General features: G+C 43.7%; 1 protein-coding gene across 1 annotated transcript in view; it reads left to right on the top strand.

Moving 5' to 3' along the window:
* Positions 1–739: 739 nt before the first annotated feature.
* The window catches only part of LOC135101398 (protein singed-like), a 102,289-nt gene continuing 77,087 nt past the window's right edge, over positions 740–25,941 (top strand). Inside the window, exon 1 of the mRNA XM_064005330.1 lies at positions 740–898. The gene's annotated coding sequence lies outside the window, so the exon portion shown is untranslated. The remainder of the gene's footprint in view (positions 899–25,941) is intronic.

Below are 25,941 nucleotides of genomic sequence, written 5' to 3'. Positions count from 1 at the left end.
AAGTTATTTGAATCTTATTGATCTTTTATCAGTACATTGAATGTCGACAGAGAAAACTATGGGAAGGGAGAAAAACTAAGACAGTTTACTGAAGAAAGATGCAAAAGTATTTTCATTATTACTGCGGGTACAGTAACACAACTTAAATTATTACTGCGGGTACCATAATACAGAGTGAATGAGTAATTTATTTATTTCATTATCAATAAACTTTAAAATACGAACGAATAATAAATGCGAACAAATAAGCACATAAATAACCATACAAAATAAATTAGGAATTATGGAAAGAAGTAGCAGTAAAACTCTGAACTACGAATGAATGATAAACAAATTACGGAAAAAAAAAAAATGGAAGCATTTGATCTTGTTTACTTACTTCATATTATTTTCATACATATACATATTGAAATGTCCTGTAACTTCTAAATCATGGCGTTAAAAGTATTTGACCATAGAATATTTTCGACTTAGAATGACTTGATATTTCATTTCCATGAGTATATGACTGTATATAGACTATTCATGTGTTGTGATATGTCGTGAATTCTATGACACAGCGAGCTGCGAGTCTGTTTAGGAGTTCAGAGGCACGTCGTAGAGAACTACAGGTGGTATGGCATACATTACTTTAAGGAAGGTAGCAATCTCTGTATTGTGTGGTAGGTGCGGCTGGTGTCACATGGTTCACGATGGGGTGGGAGAGGTCTCCCGCTGTGGCGTGGCTGTGTGGCGCAGGCTGGCATCTGGGGTTGCCTGGTGGTGGTGGTCGCCCGCTCGATACAAGTCAGTTCACCCCAGCAGTCCCTGTGAGTAGTAGCATAGTGCTCGCCCCGCGCCCCACAAATTTTGAAGTCAGCTCTTGTAAAGGGAATTACAGCTCTCCTCAAAACTAAAGGTAAGTTGTATTTTAGGTGTTTTGTCTTAGTTGAGGTGCTTCACCAATCGACAGTATTTCAGTGAGGAACAGTGAGGCAAAACGTGGGGAGTTTGACAGGCGTTAGTAGTAAGCCGGTCTTTGTTACATGGGAGGAATAAGAAAGGTGTTGTGGCAATGGTATTTCCCCAACGCTGTTTGCTTGATGCTTATACGTGCTTCTTCCTCACTCCTTCCCCGTGACGATGAGTCTCGTGCTCCCTCCTGCCAGTGCCTGCTGTAGGATAGGTGGAGGATAAAGTGTGGGGAGGTGTGGCGTGCGAGCGGCAAGCCAGCGGGAAGGAAGCACTAGGCGGCAACTCACCTCCCGGGCCCCTGGCTGCAGGAGTAGGGGATGGCACATCAGAATTTGCTGTATTTACGGCAGCGTCTCACTTTCTCTGATTTCCTCTTGTAGCAGTAGTCTAGTAAATTATTCCAGATCCGTGTTGGTATATGTATTACATATTTTGTCATTGTATATAGTAGTTTCTTTGTGTTCTCCGTTATCAATGTGTTCTGTCTTATTCCTAAGGTTATTGAACATTGGAGTGTGAATATTGAATTATGGGAACGTAGTAGGTGAGGTATTCCCACGTCTCATAGTATAAGGTTTAGCAAATACTAAAATATTCATCACAGCCTCTGGAAGAAAATAACATTATAGGATATTCGTTATTCAATTCTTGCCTCCTTCCCATGAGGCGGATATTTGTCCGGAAAAATAAAGTGTGTGTTTGTCTGTTTGTCTCACAGGAAATAATTCCGTGTAATGTCTGGCTTTGTGAATAGGATAGCCCAGTGTGTTCCCGCTCCCCACTCTCCCTCCCTGCCTCAGCTCTACTGGGGTCCTGTCACACACCCCATTGTTTCTCTTCCTTTTGTCATTAAAACACAGCTCGTAATTTTTCCAGGTCGTATTTTACTTTTCCTCGGAATATAGCCAGTGCATTTTTTAACCCCCATTTCTCGTATCCTTCTGTTTAAACGTGATGAGTTGGCAATAGTACAGCGCGTAGGTATATACGTTCTAGCACCATAAGGCGTGCAAGACACCTCCCAAACGTTCATAACCCGCGTGCCACAGACATGGCCAGCCCGCGTCCTGGCTGACCGGGCCGACTGGGAAAGGGGCGGCGCGGGACTAGTGCGCGTGACCTTGAAACTTGTATAGTGGATTTATACCTTATTTGCTGAGTCTAGGTCCTCTCCTCGCGGCACGCCAGGCACTTTTTAAGGCCAGTTATCTCTGTTATGTTAGCATCTTTGTTGAGAGAGAGAGAGAGAGAGAGAGAGAGAGAGAGAGAGAGAGAGAGAGAGAGAGAGAGGACTGGTCTTTATGCGTACCACCTAATGAGATTCGATCGTTTGGTGATGGAGGGAGGAAGGGAACCACTGAAGGCCTCAGTAAATATTGTCATCTGAGTGTTATTCCTTTAGTTGCCAGAAGAAGATGGCGGGATGCATAACTGTCTTGGATGCATCGAAAAAGCCTGTTGTTTTATGTATTATTCAGTATGCACTGTGCTGAGGTATTTTGCTGGTGCCTTTTCTTTATGAGGTGGTAATTCTGCAAGTAACGTAGTCGGTGTTGTCAATGCCATTGATTTTGTTAGTGCATATAACGAATTGAGAATTTAGGCTAGTTACTTTGTTGTTAGTTTGCCAGCTAGTTTGTTAGTTTGCAGGATAACGTGCGCTTCAAACCGAGAGAGAGAGAGAGAGAGAGAGAGAGAGAGAGAGGAGAGAGAGAGGAGAGAGAGAGAGAGAGAGAGAGAGTTCTTATTTTACTATTAAAAGTTATATTGATCCCTAACAGAGCTACAGGGGAGTACTACAGTAGGCAGAGAATTTCCCCGACTGCTCTCTCTCTCTCTCTCTCTCTCCCCTCTCTCTCTCTCTCTCTCTCTCTCTCCTCTCTCTCTCTCTCCTCTCTCTCCTCTCTCCCTCTCTCTCTCTCTCTCTTGCAGTGAGACCACTTCTGCTTAAGGAAAATTATATTATAATGGTATGATTTTTTTAGGAATCTTAATTTCTCGTTCTCTGTTTTTGACTGGATTTGCGTAATGGTATGTGTGTGTGTGTGTGTGTGTGTGTGTGTGTGTGTGTGTGTGTGTGTGTGTGTGTGTGTGTGTGTGTGTGTGCGTGCGTGCGTGCGTGCTCCTTAGTGCCTCGGAATCCCGTCTGCCTGGTTCGCGGCCGCCCCTTTTGAGTGCAAGGTCGTGCTGCCCTTGACCCTGGAGGAGAAGAAGGAGGAGGAGGAGGAGGAGGAGGAGGAGGAGGAGGAGAGGAGGAGGGAAACAAGAGGCAGCTTTGGAAAATCAATGACTTGCCATAGTGGATAACTTTAATATTTAGGCACTCTCTCTCTCTCTCTCTCTCTCTCTCTCTCTCTCTCTCTCTCTCTCTCTCTCTCTCTCTCTCTCTCTCTCTCTCTCTCTCTAACTTCATTATTGTCAAGTTTTCCGACCACGCCATGATTGGAAATTGCGTAACTTCTCAGATTGAATCTTCAGTAAAACCTTCATGGCGGGAAGAAAAAAGTTGATGAGTGCAATGCAGCTTAGAAAAAAGAAAAAAAAAAAAAAATCGCAGTAATTAGCAGCACAGGAAAGGCGTAAAAGAGAGTTGATCAGGATAATGAGGAGTATAGGAGATAGGTAGATAGATAAAGTCGCCTCTTAGTCTTCTTTGTATTAATGGGAAAAGATTTAATGTTAATGAGAGAGAGAGAGAGAGAGAGAGAGAGAGAGAGAGAGAGAGAGAGAGAGAGAGAGAGAGAGAGAGAGAGAGAGAGAGTTCATGATATAGTAAACAACATAGGAAAAGAGGGAAAAATGTTGATTGGAAAAGGGAAAAAAAAGTTGATTACGCGTTGCTTGCATGATTTCTTGCTCCTTTTCCTTTCTCGTGATTATTCTTACTTCTGCAGTCTCCCTTGTTCGTATGGAGTCGCTGTTCCTCACGAGTCTTTTCCATAATCCCCCCCTCACTCTCTCTCTCTCTCTCTCTCTCTCTCTCTCTCTCTCTCTCTCTCTCTCTCTCTCTCTCTCTCTCTCTCTCTCTCTCTCTCTCTCATTAACATTAAATCTTTTCCCATTAATACAAAGAAGACTAAGAGGCGACTTAATACAGGTGTTTAAAATCATCCAAGACATTGATAACATGGACTGCAGTAAGTATTTCACGATAGACTCTTCAAATTACACGCGAGGAAACGGTTGCAAAATTGTTGGGAAATCCTTCAACTCTTACGAATCATAAAATAATTTTTTCCATCGAGTAGTAAATCTATGGAATGGGCTTCCTCGAGACGTGATAGACCGCAACACCGTAGAGACTTTTAAACGCCGTCTTGATAAATATCTTGTCTGCAATCTGCGGCTAACAGCGTTTGCTTGTTAGTGATTAACTTCCTTGCCCTCAGGAAATGTTGGCACCTCATTTCATGTATTTTCTTTCTTTTCCATAAAATTTCCTTCGTTTTTTTTCCCCCTCTTCTCTAACCCCGTAAGGTATTTCTTTCCGACGTGTTTTTCCTGTATGGCTTATGCCGGATGGAGTGGAGGGTGGGGAGACAGCCTTCTGCTTTCATGTTCTTTTCTTCTACTATCACCTTAGTAGTCCTAGGTCAGGTCACCTCGTGAGGACCGCAAGGTCCGTTGTGGCCTGTTTTTCTGTGTAACACACACACACACACACACACTCTCTCTCTCTCTCTCTCTCTCTCTCTCTCTCTCTCTCTCTCTCTCTCTCTCTCTCTCTCTCTCTCTCTCTCTCTCTCTCTCTCTCTCTCTAATCTCCTATGCATTCCTTCCATCTCATCTTCAGCCTGCCTCGTGTTCTTGCATCCACTTCCTTATCTACCGTTCTTCAATCCCCGTACATCCATAACTGAATTATCCACCATGAAATAAGTTACGTAGTAGTTTATTGACCAAATAAGAAAATACAAAATAAATGTTGTACGTATAAATTCAGTTTGTCCATTTAAATGTTGTCTATCCCCCTCGTCTGTCGCTTTCCACTACCGGGACTTCATCATTTGAATAAAATAAACACCAAGACATTTTTATTAAAGCATCGCAGAGAGCTTTAGATGATGAAATAAGTGCGTAAGATTTGGAAAGACTAAGATGGATGCTCGGAAAGCTCCCTTACCCCTTCACACCTCCCACTGTCCCGACTCCCCCCCCTCCAAAGAAAAAAGAAAAAAAAATCAATGAAGGCCGTGGTGGGAGTTTTCATGAAGGCAGGAAAGATGGAGATATGATGATGAAATGTTTGAATTGATCACCGTGGTCTGATTGAAATCCCATCCAGGAATGACTACTGTGGGAAATATTGGTCTCTGTGTCCTGTGTCCTGTGTAAATGTATAGGTCACTGTCTGTCTGTCTGTCTGTGCATGTTTGTGTGTACGTGTTTGCCCCTCTGTCTGTCTGTCTGTCTGTCTGTCTGTCTCTATCTACCTAATTATTTAACTATCCATCTATCTATTTATATATCTATCTATCTGCCTATCCGAATTTGTTAAAGGGAAGGAAAGAGGAAAGAGAGAGAGAGAGAGAGAGAGAGAGAGAGAGAGAGAGAGAGAGAGAGAGAGAGAGAGAGAGAGAGAGAGAGAGAGTATTGCAACATTCTCACATTCTAAAACAACAGAAAGAAAAAGACGGTATGACAATTTTGTTCTTTTCAGAGAGAAAAATACTCGAGCGTCATCGTTATCATTGTAGCGATGCGTGAGGTGGTGAGAGAGAGAGAGAGAGAGAGAGAGAGAGAGAGAGAGAGAGAGAGAGAGAGAGAGAGAGAGAGAGAGAAAGCAGTGTTCCCATACCTACAGATTTTTTCTGTTTACGTTTTCTCTCTGATTTTTTTTTCCTTTATAACGAGACCTTCACTCGAAATATCACGTAACAGGAAAACATAAAACAGTAACTTACAAGAATGCAGGTGTGTGTGTGTGTGTGTGTGTGTGTGTGTGTGTGTGTGTGTGTGTGTGTGAAAATATAAGTATGATAGCGAAGAAAAATGTCACACGTTTCCAGTTTCTCGCTTCTGGTAAGGTAAAGTAGTAGTAGTAGTAGTAGTAGTAGTAGTAGTAGGAGGAGGAGGAGGAGGAGGAGGAAGAGGAAGAGGAGTTGCAGTAGTATTGTCATTGCTAAGCGTAATAATGATCAGGTGGGTGTTAATGGTCCCTCACATGGTCTTAGGACCGCTAAGGAACCAGCAGGTGTGTCTGTTGGGTATTCTGTGTGCCCCAGTGTGTTGCCTCCCGACCTCCTCTTGGCGTCAGTTCCTCCCATTCCTTCATTTCCCGTGCCGGCCTCTCATTCCTCTCGTCTTCGCGTTACTATTTCCCCTTGATTCTCTCTCTCTCTCTCTCTCTCTCTCTCTCTCTCTCTCTCTCTCTCTCTCTCTCTCTCTCTCTCTCTCTCTCTCTCTCTCTCTCTCCCCACTTCTGGACGCTCTTGTCTATATCGCACCTCAAGATTAAGAAGGGACGTTTATACCTCCTCCTCCTCCTCCTCCTCCTCCTCGTCATCATTATGTATTACCCACAAGCACTAAAGTCCTTTTTTTATTTGATTTTTTTTTAATATTTTCTAGATTATTACATATCAATTCAAACTTTTGAGTGTCTCTCCTTTATACTTTGGTTCTAAAATTGTCAATGATTACAGGAAGTACCAGAAGGTGTACTCTTGTTAGCAGCAGTGGGAGGTTTAAAGAAGTACTCGTGTGTAAAGCTTAGAATCACGCAAGAGTTTGTAATTGGACAGTTAGTGAGGGGAAACTGTGTGTGTGTGTGTGTGTGTGTGTGTGTGTGTGTGTGTGTGTGTGTGTGTGCGTGCGTGCGTGCGTGCGTGCGTGCGTGCGTGTGTGTGTGTGTGTGTGTGTGTGTGTGTGTGTGTGTGTGTGTGTGTGTGTGATTATAACGCGCGTTCAAGGTCTGTGTGCAAAGTGTCTGTCTTATGAGGGAGTAATGAGAGCAATGAATTGTTCACATCTTCTTTCCTCCTCCTCCTCCTCCTCTTCTTCTTCTTCTTCTTCTTCTTCTTCTTCTTCTTCTTCTTCTTCTTCTTCTTCTTCTTCTTCTTCTTCTTCTTCTTCTTCTTCTTCTTCTTCTTCTTCTGTTACTACTACTGCTGCCACTACTACTACTACTACTACTACCACTACTACTACTACTACTACTACTACTACTACTAACTACTACTACTACTACTACTACTACTACTACTACTACTGCTACAACTACTTTTATTTCGTCCTAATTTTCTTTTTCTTTTTTTCTTATTTCTACTTTTTTCCTTCCCTTTTCCTTCATCTATATTTCCTCCTCCTCCTCCTCCTCCTCCTCCTCCTCCTCCTCCTCCTCCTCTTGGAATCACGTGTAGGGTGATTGAGAGGAGAGTGAGAGGGAAGAGAGGATATCTACTTATGCACGTCTGCTCATGGAATTAATGATGGTTCTACTCCCCACCCATCTCTCTCTCTCTCTCTCTCTCTCTCTCTCTCTCTCTCTCTCTCTCTCTCTCTCTCTCTCTCTCTCTCTCTCTCTCTCATATGATTAAATTCTCAGTATCATTCTCTCTCTCTCTCTCTCTCTCTCTCTCTCTCTCTCTCTCTCTCTCTCTCTCTCTCTCTCTCTCTCTCTCTCTCTCTCTCTCTCTCTCTCTCTCTCTCTCATATGATTAAATTCTCAGTATCTCTCTCTCTCTCTCTCTCTCTCTCTCTCTCTCTCTCTCTCTCTCTCTCTCTCTCTCTCTCTCTCTCTCTCTCTCTCTCTCTCTCTCTCTCTCTCTCTCTCTCTCTCTCTCTCTCTCTAAAAAAAGTAAAGGGAAAGATACTGGAAATTTTTTAAGCATGAGAGAGAGAGAGAGAGAGAGAGAGAGAGAGAGAGAGAGAGAGAGAGAGAGAGAGAGAGAGAGAGAGGGTGGTGGGAGGGAGGAGAAGGTTCTTTCCCCTCCGATTTATCAAGGAGGAACAAGAGGACACTCAGACTTGTATTTTGACTGCTGGCCGCCCGAGGAAGAGGAGAAGGAGGAGGAGGAGGAGGAGGAGGTGGAGAAGGAGGAGGAGGAGGAGGCTCAATGGAGGAGAGGAAGTAGAGGTACAAAGGAGAATGAGGAGAGGAGAGGGGGAGTGAATGAAGTTTTCAGTGAAGTTTCAGCCTGACGTGCGTGGGAGAGAAAGGAAAGGATATGAATAGTATTGGTGCTAGTAGTATTGGTAGTAGTAGTAGTAGTAGTAGTAGTAGTAGTAGTAGTAGTAGTAGTAGTAGAAGCAGAAACAGCAGCAACAGAAAGAGAAACAGAATTGAAGAAATGTAAAAGTGCAGTTTGCTACGTATTATTATTATTTTTTTGTTCTCTTGTTGTTGTTGTTGTTGTTGTTGCTGTTGTTATAGATAGTGTTAGTAGCAGCAGCAGCACACTCACCATCACCATAAGAAAGAGAAGTAAGAGACGGAGGAAGAAAGTAAGCACAGCGGGCCATATTGAACCTCCGCCCTCCGCTGTGAGACTCGGTAGAATTTCCTGGCGGGGAGTACGAGTATTCTGCCTGGAGCTGGCGACGAGCGAATCCCGGGCGTCGCGGCGTCATCGTCTATAAGGTCGTCAGCCCCTCTGGCGGCGGAAACTCATCCATGACGAGGCGGGAGAGAGAGAGAGAGAGAGAGAGAGAGAGAGAGAGAGAGAGAGAGAGAGAGAGAGAGAGAGAGAGAGAGAGAGAGAGAAAAATGATAATTCTCTCTCTCTCTCTCTCTCTCTCTCTCTCTCTCTCTCTCTCTCTCTCTCTCTCTCTCTCTCTCTCTCTCTCTCTCTCTCTCTCTCTCTCTCTAGCAATCGCAGTATTATTGATTTATTTTATCTTCATTTATTTATTCATCTATTTTATTTATTTATTTATTTATTTATTTATTTAGCAAAAGTTGACTGTCAGTTCTTATCTTCTTCCTTCATCTCTTCTCCTTTCTCTTCTTGTCTTATTTTCTCATTTTTACTTTCGTTGTCAGTTCTTATCTTCTTCCGTCACCTCTTCTTCTTTCTCTTCTTGCCTTATTTTCTCATTTTTACTTTCGTTGTCAGTTCTTATCTTCTTCCGTCACCTCTTCTCCTTTCTCTTCTTGTCTTATTTTTTCATTTTTACTTTCGTTTTCCGTGTTTTCATCATCACTACACAAGTTTCCTGTCATCATCTTTCGCTTTTCTCTTCTTCCATCACTTTATATATATATATATATATATATATATATATATATATATATATATATATATATATATATATATATATATATATATATATATATATATTTTTTTTTTTTTTTTTCCCTCTGCTGTATCTTTTATTTTATTTTATTTATTTCATTTATGCATCTCAGAAGTCGTGGAGGAAAGAGGTGTGTATGGAGGAGGAGGAGGAGGAGGAGGAGAATGGGGAGGGGGGTGAAGAGGAAATAATTGTGGCCAGACAGGTTTTGCTTGGCGTGAGAGGAGAGGAAGAAGATCGCGTCCTCTTCAGTGTGTGTGTGTGTGTGTGTGTGTGTGTGTGTGTGTGTGTGTGTGTGTGTGTGTGTGTATCCTGTCAACATTTTACCCTTTCCCTTTCATCTTTGTTTCTTTGTCATGACGTCTGTTTCTCCATCTGTTTCTTTGTCAGTTTCTTTCGATATGTCTGTCTTTTGTGTGTCTTTGTCCACCTGTCTTTTTGTCTGTCTGTCATCCTGTTTGTGTACCTGCCTCCCTGATTGTCTGTGGATCTGTCCGTCTGTCTGTCTGTTTGTCTTCCCATCTCTCTGTCTGCTTGTCTTTCTGTCTTTTATCTGTTATCTCTTTGCCCATCTGTGTGTCAATCTCTCTCTCTCTCTCTCTCTCTCTCTCTCTCTCTCTCTCTCTCTCTCTCTCTCTCTCTCTCTCTCTCTCTCTCTCTCTCTCTCTCTCTCTCTCTCTCTCTCTCTCTCTCTCTTATGCAGGTCTGGTGTTGCAGGGAAGAAGAATCACCTTTTTTAGTGTCCCAAATTCAACTGCTATTATGTCCTCTCTCTTTTCCTCATCCTCTTAGTCACAAAGCTGCTTCCTCCCTCCGCGCCGCTCAAAGGTCTCGCTCAAGTCTGCTCGCGGGAAGCTCTTTGAAGGCGTAATTTCTCCTCTTGGCTGGATGCAGTGGGGCACAAATGATGAAAGTGGAGGCGATGCATGAATTTTTATTTATTTGTTTATTTTTCGTAAAGAGCAGCAGAGGTGGATGATTTTTTTTTTTTTTGGGGGGGGGTTACGTTTTGTTTGTTTAGTTGCTGTTGTTGTTGTTGATGGTGATGTATTATTATTACTGATTATTATTATTATTATTATTATTATTATTATTATTATTATTATTATTATTATTATTATTATTATTATTATTATTCTATCGCTGTTGTTATACGTCAAATTCGTAATCTCACTACGAGTATATATTTAATTTTAGCTTGTCTTCTAACATCATATGGGGAAACTTACTCATACATCACATATTACAAAGCCCCTCACGTGAACCTGCGTACCCAGAGTGGCGACGCGGGGGATAAAGAATGAGATGGAAGGGCGCGGCGTGGAGGGTTGCCTGGATTGGGTGACGGCGGCGGCGGTGGTTGTGGTGGTGGTGGTGGTGGTGGGGTGGTTGTTCTCGTGTCTGGAGCGAGCAGGGAGCACCTCAAGGATGTGGGCGGCAGCACGGCCATTGGTGGAGTACGCCGTGGCGATCAATGGAATCGAGCATCAGACTCCCGTGCTGCCATGGCCCGTATTCAGGAACGCTTTGCTGTCTCACCGCGACGATTTTCAAAGGTCACAGAGATGATTAGCCAGTTCTCAAAACTGTTTATCCTGTTAGTAATATTGAAATCTTGCTAATCCGTCACTGAAACCATAAAATCACCCTTTAAAATCCTTGTAGCCTCAACTAGAACCTTTTGAAAGTAGTGGAGGTGCGGCGCAGAAGTATTTCAGAATATAGTCCTTTTACAGGCCCGAGCAGCTTCACAGGCTGACCGGGAAACACCTACGTGAACCAGGGAACAGGCTGAAGTATGGCTATGGTTTCATCTTCCGAGTGAAGTCTTAGGGCGGAGGACGTCAGACATGTGTTCATTTGGTCATAATAGCCATGTCTGCCTCCCTGAACCACGCCCAGCGCCGGAGCACAGCGGAGTTCGGTAGACTGGCAGATTCCACTGTACGCCACGTGGATCTAAGGGCGGTATTCAGAAACGTTTTGCTCTCTCACCACGGCTGTCTTTCAGAGGCCACGGATAAATTTAGCAGAGTTGTCAATAGTGATTCTCGTGTAAATGGTGTAGAAATGTCGTTAATTTGTCAGTAAAACCGTAAAAAAATAAAAATTTTAAATCCCTTATAACTTCAACTAGAGGCTTTTGAAAGAAGTCGAGGTGTAGGTAGAGGTGTTTCAGAATACGGTCCTAAGTGCCCCAAGCAGCAACCCATTTCATCATTTCTGTGGTCTTTAAAAATAGTTCTAATGAGAGAAGAAAGGGTTTAAGAATATGAGCCGTGACTTTGTAAAGACCCAAACACATACTAGATCTCTCTGGTCACGTCAGATCGCTAGCCATTGACCCCGAGGGCCAGGCGGCCAAGAGGAACCCTCTTAAGGCACAGGTGACAGCCACGTCCCTGCGAGCCTCCAGCATTACAAGTACGGGGGCGCGAGGTCACTTAAACTGAGAACTGGTCGCTTTTCAACGATGTGAAGAGACGTCAGGGTACACTACAATTATTTGTGGGTACTCCGAGGTTCTTATTCTTGATCTTGACTATTTTTAACAGGTTTTCTTGAAAGTTATTTGGGTTTTCAAGAACGTTTCCATGATTCTACCGATAAAATAACAGATTCTATTCTATCAGAGAGAAAAAATATACTCATAAGAACCCATCTCATCATCTTTGTGGCTTTTGAAGATAGTCTCGAGAAGAGAGGAAAGGGTTGAAGAATATGAGCCGTAATACTTTTTATTGTCATGGAAAACGAAGATCATGTTTCAGACTGGGCAAAATTTACCGGTCAGTTTGCTGCAAGGAACCGTAATCGCACGTGTGGGTGTGCAGACCTTGGCGAGTAGACACCGCTGATTGTAAAAGGATTGAGGTTAGGAAAGCAATACACGTAGTTAAGGAAGTCAGTGCGTGCCTTTTTTTTAACTCACCTCGGCGCCACTTAGTAACGAGCAACAGGAACACAAGATGCGTCACTCGCGAGGGGACACCGGGGGTTATATATAAATTGAGATTGGGAAAGCGATGCACGAAGTCAAGGAAGTCAGCTGATGCCTTAAACTCTTGGCGCTCCTTAGTGAAGAGCAGCAGGAACACACGATGCGTCATTCACGAGGAGACACCGCATGGAACTCTGCCGCTCCTCCTGGCACATGGGCCGTGACTGCCGGAGCCGCCCACTGACCAAAGCCACTGCGCTGATGGACCTTGGCGGTGCGTGTGGTGCTCGGGACCCACAAACCTGCAGCCCAGCCCACCCAGCCGTGACTTGGTGGCATCGTTGTGTTTTCATGGCTGCACACACACAAGATGCATATGAAGTTGCTGAGGACCGTCTTCAGGAACGCTTTGCTCTCTCACTGCGACTGTTTTCAAAGGGCATAGATAGATGATTAGCTGGGTTCTCAAGACTTCCTCCTTTTTTTTTTGATTATGTAGAAATCTTGTTAATCTGTGACTAAAACTGAAAAAAATACTCTTAAAAACCCGTGTAGCTCCAACTGTGGAGAGCCTTCTGAAATACTGGAGGTGCGGTGAAAAAGTGTTTCATAATACAGGTTTGACTATCGCCTCTTCCTCCTCCTCCTCCACCACCACCACTACTACTACTACTACTACTACTACTACTACTACTACTACTACTACTACTACTACTACTACTACTACTACTACTACTACTACTACTACTGCTATACGCTCCTGTTGGCCCCCTCTCAGCTCACACAAAGGCCGGCTCATGGGCAACACACGGTGCACTCTTACCCCAGCGGGCGACACACGAGTCGAGGGTGTGGCGGGGCGGGCAGGAGGACGCCGGCCCGGGGATGCGAGACTCAAGGTTGGCTCGACTCAGGGCAACGCGGACACCCCCAGAGGACAATGCATCCGCCCCCCCCCCACCCTGGTCTCCCCTACTGTACCGTCATGCAGAGAGAGAGAAAGAGAGAGAGAGAGAGATGCATTTTTAACCTACCACACTTGACATTTCTTACTACTAATATTAGTTTTGCTGTGAATTGCATACACCACTTATGGAATAGATACATACATACATACATGCATACATACATACATACATACATACATATTTGTACAGGAAATGCATTCATAGTTATCTGTTTCTGCATACACACACACACACACACACACACACACACACACACACACACACACACACACACACACACACACACACACACACACACACACGCTCGCAGTTTATGAAGAGCTAAGAAAAATAAGAAAAGGAGGAGGAGGAGGAGAGGAGAGGATCTTCTTTATCTCTCTGCACCTCCTTCCCACCATCTTCCTTCCCTCCCTCCCTCCAACCTCCCCTCCCACCCACCTTTCCTTCCTTCGTCTCTTTCTTCCTCCTCCTCAGTCTCCAATCTCACTCCCTCCCATCCCTCTCACCACCTCCTCCTCCTCCTCCTCCTCCTCCTCCTCCTCCTCCTCCTCCTCCTCCTCCTCCTCCTCCTCCTCTCTGCCCTTCCCAGCCCAGTACTACGTCGACACTGCCTTCATCATCCCCCACTGGAGCCTTTTCTTCCCTTCCCATTCATTATCACGAGCGGAGACGCCAACACGCTGCATCATTTCCCCTCCCTTCCTTCCTCCCTCCTCTTTCCCTTCTTCTCTCCTCACCTCTTCTCTTTCCTCCAATATCACCGCTTTTTATTCCATGGACTTGGTGAAAAAAGAGAGGAAACATTGTCGTATCTTATGAGTTGCGTAAGGAGTCTGCTCTGTGTGTGTGTGTGTGTGTGTGTGTGTGTCAGGGGATGGTGGTGGTGGTGGTGGTGGTGGTGTCGGCGAGGGAACCTGTCTGGTTGGGCTGCCGCGGTTTGATGATTCACCCGGTAACATTCTCTCTCTCTCTCTCTCTCTCTCTCTCTCTCTCTCTCTCTCTCTCTCTCTCTCTCTCTCTCTCTCTCTCTCATACACACAAACGAATTGGTTGCCACGGAATTTCCTTCGTAAGATTAAACCGACCGAGAGAATTAAATACATCACACACCAGGGGAGAGAGAGAGAGAGAGAGAGAGAGAGAGAGAGAGAGAGAGAGAGAGAGAGAGAGAGAGAGAGAGAGAGCCCCGCCTCGGCCCGTCTGACATCTCCAAGAAGAGCAAGGCAATGAAGTACGTGTGTAAACTACAGTATTTGAACCAACACTTTTGTTCATAATATACCACACAAGTAATGTTTTAATGTTTATAATTATGTCCCCCTCTCCTCCTCCTCCTCCTCCTCCTCCTCCTCCTCCTCCTCCTCCTCCTCCTCCTCCTCCTCCTCCTCCTCCTTTTCTTTTTTGTTGCTCTTCCTCTTGCTGTTCTTATTTTATGTGTTTGTTCTTGTTGCTCTTGTTATGTTCTTCTGTTTCTACTTCTTGTTTATTGTTGTAGTTGTTGTTATGGCTATTTTAGTAGTTGTAGTAGTAGTAGTAGTAGTAGTAGTAGTAGTAGTAGTAATTGTTGTTGTTGTTGTTGTTGTTGTTGTTGTTGTATTGCTGCTGCTGCTGCTACTACTACTACTGCTACTACTACTACTACTACTACTACTACTACTACTACTACTACTACTACTACTACTACTACTACTACTACTACTACTACTACTACTACTACTACTATCACCACCGTCATCATCATCATTTTTAACATCATCCTCATTTTCTTCTTCTTCCTCCTCCTCCTCCTCCTCCTCCTCCTCCTCCTCCTCCTCCTCCTCCTCCAGGCTATGACATTACCTCCCATGTGGCGCCGCATTAGGCTTAGAATAGGTTATAGGCAACTCTCTCTCTCTCTCTCTCTCTCTCTCTCTCTCTCTCTCTCTCTCTCTCTCTCTCTCTCTCTCTCTCTCTCTCTCTCTCTCTCTCTCTCTCTTGTGGAGCATCATTAGAAAGCACGTATCACATTTCATAATTTATATTTTTTAGAGGCGTCTCATACATTATAGCGTGGAAGAGCACACACACACACACACACACACACACACACACACACACACACACACACACACACACACACACACACACACACACACACACACACACACACACACAGGATGCCATTAGTAATATCAATAGACAAGGGAAGCTGCAGAAGGAAACATCAATAAGAACAAAAGGCTGAGGTGACACAGGTGACAAGAGAAGCATTTCACCTCGCAGCGTTGTTATTTTTGTTACCATTCCTCGTGTTAACAGGTGGCTTCCTCTTCCAGCGAAATATACATGCTCCGGCACGCTTTGTTGATTTTTTTTTTTTTTGCTTCGTTTTTGTGTTTTGTTTTGCTTCGTTGGTGTGAGTCGCGAGATGCAATGTTGTGTTTGCTGAGATGAGCCCTTACAAGTAGCAGCCGTGGGAGGAAAACAAGGCTATGTAATTTTGTTTGGAAATAGTTAAATTCTGGGTAGAAAATAAAGAGGTGTTGAAAGAAATACGTAGATCAAGTAGTAGCAGCCATTGGGGAGGGAAAGGTTATACGATTTGGTTTTGAAATAGTTAAATTCTGCGGAAGAAAAAGAATGAATCATAAGCGAAATAGATAAAACCTAAACACCCAAAGAGGAAAAGAAAAAAAAAGAAAAAAAAAAGCTACACAATTTGCATTGAAATAGTTAAATTCTACGAAAAGAAAGAAGAATCATAAACGAAACATATCAAACCTGACCATCCAAAGAAAAATAAGAGCCATGTAATTTTGTTTTGAAATAGTTATGCGAAAAAAAAAAGAAAAAATCACAAACGAAACAGACAAAACAGTAACATTCCGTAAAAAGAAAAATAATAACAATAATAATAACTGAGAAATCATAAACGAAACAGATAAAAGCAAATAAAGTCATACCACCCAAAAAAAAAAAAAAAGAAAAAAAGAAAACAAAACTGTATAATTTTGTTTTGAAATATTTGAATTCTGGTGGGAAAAATATTCAAAACCAAAACGGAACAGATATTTTGTTTACCTTTTTTTTCTCTCTCTCTTTCTTGTTTTTTGAGGAAATATACATACAACGTTTGCATCACACCAGGAATGTGAGGAACGCGCAGACTCATTCTTGTATCTTACGTCCAATAATAACTTGCGGCGTGAATGTGGGGAGTCAGCACACACTCGCACACACACACACACACACACACACACACACACACACACACACACACACACACACACACACACACACACACACACACACACACACACACACACACACACACAAGAAAGAAAGAAGGAAGAAGAGAAAGGAAAAAAAAATGTCATGTAAGAAGTGAGAAAAAATAAGTTTCTGTCATGTAAGAAGAAAACGAAGGAAAAAAAAAAATCATTGTTTGTCATGTAAGAAGCGGAAGCAGAAGAAGAGGAAGAGGAAAAAGAAGAAGGAAAAAAAAATCATTTCTGCCATGTAATAAGAAGAAAAAAAGTCTGCAATGTAAGAAAAAATCACTCTTATCCACGAAAGGAGCGAGGAAACAAGCGCAGCGCCTCCTTTCATCTTTTTGTTATTGTGGCGCAACGAACTCTGATCTCAAAAGTTACGATGTACCTCACACCAGCGTACGTAGCCACCGTTTAGTTACACAAGCTGCGACTCACGTACCGAGGCGGGAGTACGTACGTGCAAGCCTTCTTCCCTGCAACACCCACGAGAATTACTGGGTTCCCTGCTTTTTCTCCCATTTCTCTCTTTTTTTAATGTTTTTCTGTACCTCTCGTGTGTCGCAAAACGGTGAACAGTGAGGATTGCGTGGCCCACACACACACACACACACACACACACACACACACACACACACACACACACACACACACACACACACACACACACACACACACACACACACACACACACACACACACACATGTACTAGTCTCTCTCTCTCTCTCTCTCTCTCTCTCTCTCTCTCTCTCTCTCTCTCTCTCTCTCTCTCTCTCTCTCTCTCTCTCTCTCTCTCTCTCTCTCTCTCTCTCTCTCTCTCTCTCTCTCAGGTTATTGGAATCTTGTAAAATTTAAGCATGAGTGTTGAGTGTTGAATATTCGTACATTATTTTACTCATTTACTTGTATATTTCTTTGTTGTTGTTGTTGCTGTTGCTGTTATTGTCATTGCTACTGTTGCTTCTGTTGTTGCCACCACCATCACCACTGCCACTACTAATATTCTTTTTCATATTTCATTCATCGTAATTTTGCTTTGTTCCCTGTACTGAGTCACCACAAAGCGATCACTTCCTTCATAATGTCACCACTACTCGGAACGGCTACGGCCACTGAGTCAACGTAAGAATTTGCCACGTGATTAATCAATAAAGAAACATCTCTCTCATTCTACTGATCCACCCAATCTCTTCTTCTGTCCTCCTTCACGTAGTAATCAAAAGTATCATGTGTAGGGTAGGTGGCTTGTTGCAGCTTCCCTTCTTATGTTCTAACCTTGCTATTCTATTACACAGTCCTTTTGGCTTAACTTCTTTACCTAGTCACTGTGTGGGGCGTGTTGGTGCCACCGGTTCCTCTCCATGTGTGTGTGTGTGTTTGGGGGGGTAGGCGGGGAAGTGAGTGTGTTTCAGTGTGTGTGTTTTGAGTTCCGTACAGAGTTTGATGTGAAGCGTAAACAACATGATGGTGTGTTTGTAAAGTGCTTATTAGGTATTCTGATGCGTGCGTAGGTGTGGGGGAGGGTGGGTGGGTGGGTGGGTGGGGGTAGGTAGGTGGGTGTAGGTGGGAGGACTAAATGGGTATGACCGCGCATGTGTGTGTGTGTGTGTGTGTGTGTGTGTGTGTGTGTGTGTGTGTGTGTGTGTGTGTGTTCGTGTGTGAGTGTGTGCAACCCTTTGACCTTTTGTAGCCAGAGGAAGTACTTTACAACTACAAAGGCGTGTCACTGAAAAGACACGTCAGCACACACCTTGCATAGGGAACAGCGGCGCGTCACGTCACCTCGCGTCGCAGGGGCGGGGCGTCTCAGACAGTGCCCCTGGAGGATGCTTGCTAAGTGCCCTCATATCCTGATTGCCGGGAGACTTCCAGACATCACCCACTCGCGCCATTGTTCTTGTCTTCCTTGTGTTTTCTTTCTTCCTTGTTGTTGACTCGAGGACTTTATTGTCTTCAAGTTTTTGCTTTCCTTTATTGTCTTCAGCTTTTTGCTTTTCTGTGTTTCTTTCTTTTATCTTCTGTTTTTCTTGCTCTTGTATTTGTTCTAGTTCTTTTGCTTGTTCTTCTTGTGTTTCTGGTTTTGCATCTCCTCCTCCTCCTCCTCCTCCTTCGATAGGCGTATAGAGTTCACCGTAGGGTGAATAGTAGAACTTCCTTTCATCCTTTCCTATGAAAATTTCCATGTCAGTTTTTCCATACTGCATGGTACTTTTCCCAACTATTTCCATGCCAGCGCAAGCTGGAGGGAGTGGTGGGTGGGGAGGAGCCTTCTGCTATGCTGTCCTGTCTCTCTTCACTGTAGCTAGTTAGAAGTAGTTACCAAACAGCCTTGCAAGGACCAAAAGGTCTGTTGCTGTTTGGCTTTCCTTTGTATTCCTTTGTATTCTTTGTATTCCTCCTCCTCCTCCTCCTCCTCCTCCTCCTCCTCCTCCTCCTCCTCCTCCTCCTCCTCCTCCTCCTCCTCCTCCTCCTCCTATTTTCTTTTTCCTCCTTTTCTCTTTTACCTTATATATTTACCTTGCGTTTTTTTTTTTTTTTGAGAGGTTTTGATTCTGCTACAGAGACATTCACTCCTTCCTACATTCATTCCTTCGTCCGCCTCTTAACTTTTTGAACCTACTAGTAAGACATTCACACCTTTCCTTCCCTTCCCTTCCCTCCCCTCCTTCCTTCTTTCTTTCTTTCTTCGTTTCTTCCTTCCTTCCTTCCTTCTTTCTTTTCCTTCCTTCTTTCCTTCCTTCCTTCCTTCCTTCCTTCCTTCGTCTACCGCTTGACTCCCAAACTGGATAAGAGAATGAGAGAGAGGCGGAGGGCATGAATAGAAGCCGGTAGGCAACACAACAGAACTCGTACAATAGACGCGACACTTCAGCTCAACCCGCCTGACGTTAAGGCCAGTCTTAAACAACACCCTGTGGTTCCAACTGGACTATTGTTCAAAGGCAACAGAAATGACTGGGGATATTTACTTATTGATGATACTGAGGCTTTGTTAAACTGTCACTTGAATCACGAAAGCGCCCCTGAAAAAAAAAATAATAATAATAGTAATAAAAATAAATGGCTTTTAAAATCACACACACAAAAAAAAAAAATTGCAGAATAAAAATAAATAAAAATGAAAGGTTATAGTTATCTTCATGGGTGCTTTAATTGGCGTTGCAGAAACCTTGTTAAACTATCACTCGAATCACGAAAACACCCTTTGAGAAAACACCAATAGAAATGAAAGGTTATATTTTTCATGGGTGTTTTACTTGTCAATGATGCGTCAACTCATGATGCACTCAGATCACGAAAACACCCTTGAAACTCCCCAACTGCTCTTCGGCACATCTTTCCATAACGACTCACCTCTCTTAGACATTTCTTTTGCTCCACAGTCACCTCTAGACATTCTCTTGGCTAGACAGAGGAAAATACATTCTCTTAGTCTTTATTCTTTCTTTTAAATATTAATAAAGACATTTGGTGTCGTATTTTGTTGTATATTGCAGTGAAATGGTTAAGATATTAATTAATAAAGACATTATGCAGTGATTTTGGTGGTGTATTTTATTGCATATTACAGTGAAATGATTAAAACACATTATAAAACATACAGTTCTAACCCAAACCACAAGAAGAAGAAGAAGCAGGCGTCCACTGGCTTCACCTAGTGGCCATTTAAAACAGCTGAATATTCGTTACCTGCTGGGAGGGAGACGCGAGGAGGAAAGATTTAGTGACCCATCCAACACCACACACCACTAGAGAAAACTTAAGCCAGACGCGGGGAGCTGATCGAATTACGAGCGAAGGCCCAACTCAAGAATGCGTGAGAACGTGTTGCCTTTTGTGTGTGTGTGTGTGTGTGTGTGTGTGTGTGTGTGTGTGTGTGTGTACAGTATGCTTGTTTTATCTGTCTCTTCTTTTTTCATATCTCAATCTATCAGTCTGTCTGTCTCTCTACTTATCTATGTCTGTCTACCTGTCCGTCTGTCTGTCTGTCTGTCTGTCTGTCTGTCTGTCTGTCTGTCTCCCTATTTATTTATTTATTTGTGTCCATCATCAATACTCGTTTATGCTTCTTGATCCTTTTAGCAGTGCTCTCTCTCTCTCTCTCTCTCTCTCTCTCTCTCTCTCTCTCTCTCTCTCTCTCTCTCTCTCTCTCTCTCTCTCTCTCTCTCTCTCTCTCTCTCTCTCTCAGAAGACAACGAAGAGAGCTTTCGCGTAAATTAAATGTCAGTGGAAAAGAGAGAGAGAGAGAGAGAGAGAGAGAGAGAGAGAGAGAGAGAGAGAGAGAGAGAGAGAGAGAGAGAGAGAGAGAGAGAGAATATGACGCCTTCCATTTATGCTTTCTTTTTTAATTTCAATAATGGCGACCGCTGGTTGTATTCAGTCAGTCAGTCATCTGTTAGGAGATTGTTTTTGTTTTTTTTACGGCGGAGTCACCTGCTGTGGTCTCTCTCTCTCTCTCTCTCTCTCTCTCTCTCTCTCTCTCTCTCTCTCTCTCTCTCTCTCTCTCTCTCTCTCTCTGTTTCTTTGCTTGTTTCTTTGATTGTTTGTTTATTTTTCTTTTTTTGTTTCTCTCTCTCTCTCTCTCTCTCTCTCTCTCTCTCTCTCTCTCTCTCTCTCTCTCTCTCTCTCTCTCTCTCTCTCTCTCTCTGGACCGCAAATCAAGTGAGCCGTGGAAAAAAGGAAGAAATCGATCACATTGCTACGGATTCTCCTAAGTCTGACAATTAGTAGTTCCTGTTCTTGGCTCCACCTGGTCCTGTTCCCTCACCCCTGCTCGTTCTTCCCGCCGCCATCTGTCCGTCTTCTATCGTACATCTGTCTTGTTAATAGTCTTATGGAGGTGAATGTTTCATCTATCTATACTGTTCTTTATAGGTGTTTGATTTTTATTTATTTTTTTATTTTATTTTATTTTATTTTATTTATTTTTTTGTTGTTGTTGTGTTCTCAGGTGTGTTTTGATGTCGTTTTACCTGTTTGTGTGTCTACTTGTTTGTTTGTTTGTTTATCTCTAGCTTTTTTTGGGGGTCTCTGTTTGTTTGTTTGTTTGTTTGTTCGTTTGTTTGTTTGTTTGTCAGCGTTTTCGATTGTCTGTTAGCATTCATGACTGTCTTCTTGTTTCTGTCCGTTTCAATCTATTAATTTATCTGTTTATCTGTGTATGTTTATCTCTCTCTCTCTCTCTCTCTCTCTCTCTCTCTCTCTCTCTCTCTCTCTCTCTCTCTCTCTCTCTCTCTCTCTCTCTCTCTCTCTATTTTATCTATCATTTCATTTATTCACCCGTCTATATCTATCCATCCTTCTATCCACCCACCTACATCCACCCATCCATCCATCCATCCATCTCATTGTCCACTTACCAATCTACCTATCTTGCCCTGTTATAAGCTTGCCTGGGAATCGTTTACCGCCAAGATGCTGGGAGGGAGAGAGGGAGGGAGGGAGGGAGAGAGCCCCAAGCCACACCCCTCCTCTTGACCATGCTGGCACCCTCACTCTCCAATCACCCAATCATCCCATCACCAGTCACGTCCCGGTACTGTAGACTGAGGGTGGCGATCAGCACACACACACACACACACACACACACACACACACACATTCACACACACACATTCACACACACACACACACACACACACACACACACACACACACACACACACACACACACACACACACACACACACACACACACACACACACACACACTCGTTGGTAATTAATTAAAGTCAGTATTCTCACACATACTTGCGAGATGGAACGCTTAAAGAGAAAGAGGAACAGGAGGAGGAGGAGGAGGAGGGGAAATATACTTAAGGTCACAGGTCACGTCTTGGAAGGAAATACTCCGTGACCTCTGTAGGCTGCGGGTCACGTGTACTGGGTGTCTCTATCTTTGTCTTCATCTGGTGGGTGGTAGGAGTGTTGGGTAAAGCGAGTCAATCCAGCGTTGTTGTATAGGAACGTAACATAAGAGCGTAAATAAATAAGGAAAGGTGCAAGAACAAGTCATCAGGTGTACATGTAACAAGCCTTTTAATTATGAAACACACCTGCCTGTTTCCATCTATCATCCCCATCCATAAATTTTCTTTTAAGCTAACGAGATTAAACGCTACTACCACCTCAGCATTGTTAATTAAACGTTTGCTGGGTTTTCTGTGTCTGTTCAAACAAATTCTCTTCTTTTAAAGCTCCCTATTGACCCTCATGTGACTCCTGCATATGTGTCGTTGTGTCGTCTCTCCCCTGCTGTGCTGTGGTCACTAGTAATGGTGAGGAGGAAATGATAAATAAACAAGGAAGGGAAGGTGTCATTTCTAGGGTTACGTTCTACACTTTATCATTACCTATCAAATCCTCAACGTTTCCACACCCTACCCTCGGCAAGGAACGCGCGGATCACACTCCTAATAACGCCAAAGTCCAACTGCATTCGGGTCCTCATAATATTTTGGAAGGTACAAGCAGAGCAGAGCGACAGGCAACAGAAGACGGACACCCGATCCTTGACTATTGACTGGTTCAGACTCCCGACTAAATATAGGACAGGCCTCGGTGGGGGAAGACGTGGGATGACACATGCAACCAATCACAGAGGTGGAAGAAATGAGTCCATGTGTGTCAAGAGGCGGCGGACATCAGAGGCAGAGGAGTGGAAATTGGCATGAAAGAGGACAGGCGGGAAAGACGAGGAGCAGGGATTAGTGCGCGGGAGAAGAGATGAGGAGCAGAGAGGAGTGAGAGATTATATGTGGACTCGTGCGATGATCTAAGCGAAGGGTGTGAGGGGAAAGGAATACAGGTGTTTCAAGGGGATCACCTGTTAAGTAGTGCAGTGTAATGACCTGAGGGGAATGATGGGAAAGGAATGCAGGTGTTATTTCAAGGGGATAACCTGTTAAAGTATTCGTATCGTAGTGGTGTAATGATGTGAGGGAAGGACAGATGAGAGAAGATTAATACAGGTGTTCTTTCAACGGGATCACCTGTTAAGTAGTGCTGCTGTAATGATCTGAGGGGAATGATAGGAAAGGAATACATGTTTTATTTTAAGGGGATCACCTGTTAAGTACTCGTAGCGGTGGTGTAATGACCTGAGGGAAGGACGTGGGAGAAAACTAATACAGGTGTTCTTTCAAGGGGGTCACCTGGCAAGTAGTGTTAGTGTAATGACCTGAGGCAAGGGATAAGAGGAAAATAATATAAGTGTTTCTTCAAGGAGGTCACCCATCTTCAAGTCACCCATCTAGTAGTGCAATGACCCAAACATACAAAAGAGTCATAATATCGTTTGAATGAGGAGTGTATCTTGTTGCTCGGTTGGTAATGTGCTGGGTTCTCAGTCTCAGATCCCAAGTTCGAGCTCCGACGCAGTGCCTTTCCATGAAGTCCAGATGCAGTTGAGCTTCCAGATAATTTGTGCAGTATTTCAATGTACTGAGTGTGGAGTGTGTTCCAGTGTGTTCTGTGCAAGCAGATACGCTCTGGTGTGAGGCATTGTAGTAGTGTACATAACACATTGTATATGTATACGAGTAAAATACATAATAGTACAAGCAGACACACACACACACACACACACACACACACACACACACACACACACACACACACACACACACACACACACACACACACACACACACACACATAAGCACGCACACTTGCACACTATGATTGAAAGCAGTTTCTCTCTCTCTCTCTCTCTCTCTCTCTCTCTCTCTCTCTCTCTCTCTCTCTCTCTCTCTCTCTCTCTCTCTCTCTCTCTCTCTCTCTCTCTCTCTCTCTCTCTCTTGATAGCTGAAGTGTTGCAAATGTTTTAGCAGCAGACGAAGGAGGTGGAGTGCTTCAGGAAAGGTTGGTCACGCACGATTGCACGTTTGCTAAGGGCGTGACACTCCGTCAGGGGTTGCAACACTGCCTGCGGATGGTGATGGTGGTGGTGAGGGTGGTGGTGAGGGTGGTATTATGTGAAATAGCGAGGAGTAGATGCAATGGGAGTAGTAGTAGTTGTGTTGTTGTTGTTGTTGTTGTTGTTGCTGTTGTTGTAGTATTAGTGGTGGTGGTGGTGATTGTGGTGGTATTGGTGATGGTGTGGGCATTAAATTTCACTGGAAACTAATATTTTGTTCAAATATAAAGCTTTTTTTTCCCCTTCATTGAGAACAATAGTGACCACAAAAAACATCAACAACAACAACAACAACAACAACAACAACAACAACAACTACAACTACCACCACCACCACCACCACCACCACTTACTCCCCTACTCTCTCACGTCCACCTTTCTCTCCTCCACTAACTTTTGTCTGATTGGGGGACCTTTCCTTGTCTTTCTGCTCCGGCGTCTGTGCTTAGCCTTGTGTTGCAGTCACCGTCTCACCCTTTGGTCTCTATTGTCTCCATTTGCCTCATTGCGTTCGTGTGTGTTTATGTGTGTGCGTGTGTGTGTCTGGAGTGGTGTGCGTGTATGCGTATGTTTGTTGTCCGCTTGCATAGGATTGATTTGCTTGTGTTGTAGTCGGTGTTCAGTCCGCCTGACCACGTATCCTTCGTTTGTGATATATCTGCTTTAGTTTTTTTACGTGCGTGCATCCCTGCTTGTGTCCTTAGGTTCGTGTGTGTGTGTGTGTGTGTGTGTGTGTATGTATGTATGCGTGTATGTGTACTTGCTTGCTTCTGGTCCATTTCATCTATCGTCTCTGCTTCTCAACTGTGTATAGTTTGCATAGCTAACACACATTTCCAATAATTTCCTTCATATATCCACAATTATCTATCATTCCCACGATCTGAGCTCCTTAAAATCAACTGCAGTGCCTTGGTTTTGCCGTCGGGGAGTCGCGACAAAAGTAGTACATGTATAGCATTTATCTCGTATTCACAACTATCCATCTTTTCTACAACCTTAACTCCTTAAAATTAACTCGAATGTCTCGGTTTTGCCCTCGGGAAGCTCGTAGCACCAGTGGGCCCATGGGTGTGAGTGTGAGGAGTGCATGAACCAGTGTTACCGCCGGCGTCTGGGCTCGTGCCGGCGTGGGCTGGGTGGCTCAGCTTTAGTTGTGGGCTGAGGGAGGGACGGGACCTGAGCGATAGAGGGAGCACTGCGTCAGATGGAAAAGAGAGAGAGAGAGAGAGAGAGAGAGAGAGAGAGAGAGAGAGAGAGAGAGAGAGAGAGAGAGAGAGAGAGAGGAATTGAGCTTGTTTTCACTTATCTATCTCTTTCTCCCCTTTTTTTGTCAGTTTGTTTTATCTGTTTGTGTGTTTGTTTGTTGTTTAGTTTACATGCTGTCTTGCTGGAGATGTTTTACCGTCCTGTTTCCTGTTTTTTCTCTTTTTTTTTTTTTTGTCTCGTCTGTTTTTTTATTTATTATTTTTATGCCGTGTTTTTATTTCTGTCTTTGTTAGTTTGTGTTCCTGTCTTTTCTTTTGTCTGTCAGTGTGTCTGTCTCTCTCTCTCTCTCTCTCTCTCTCTCTCTCTCTCTCTCTCTCTCTCTCTCTCTCTCTCTCTCTCTCTCTCTCTCTCTCTCTCTCTCTCTCTCTCTCTCTCTCTCTCTCTCTCTCTCTCTCTGTCTG

Source organism: Scylla paramamosain, chromosome 6 (assembly GCF_035594125.1).
Source record: "Scylla paramamosain isolate STU-SP2022 chromosome 6, ASM3559412v1, whole genome shotgun sequence".
Taxonomy (NCBI): Eukaryota; Metazoa; Arthropoda; class Malacostraca; order Decapoda; family Portunidae; genus Scylla; species Scylla paramamosain.
Note: the sequence above shows the minus strand (reverse complement) of the source record. Positions and strands in the feature narration are given on the sequence as shown.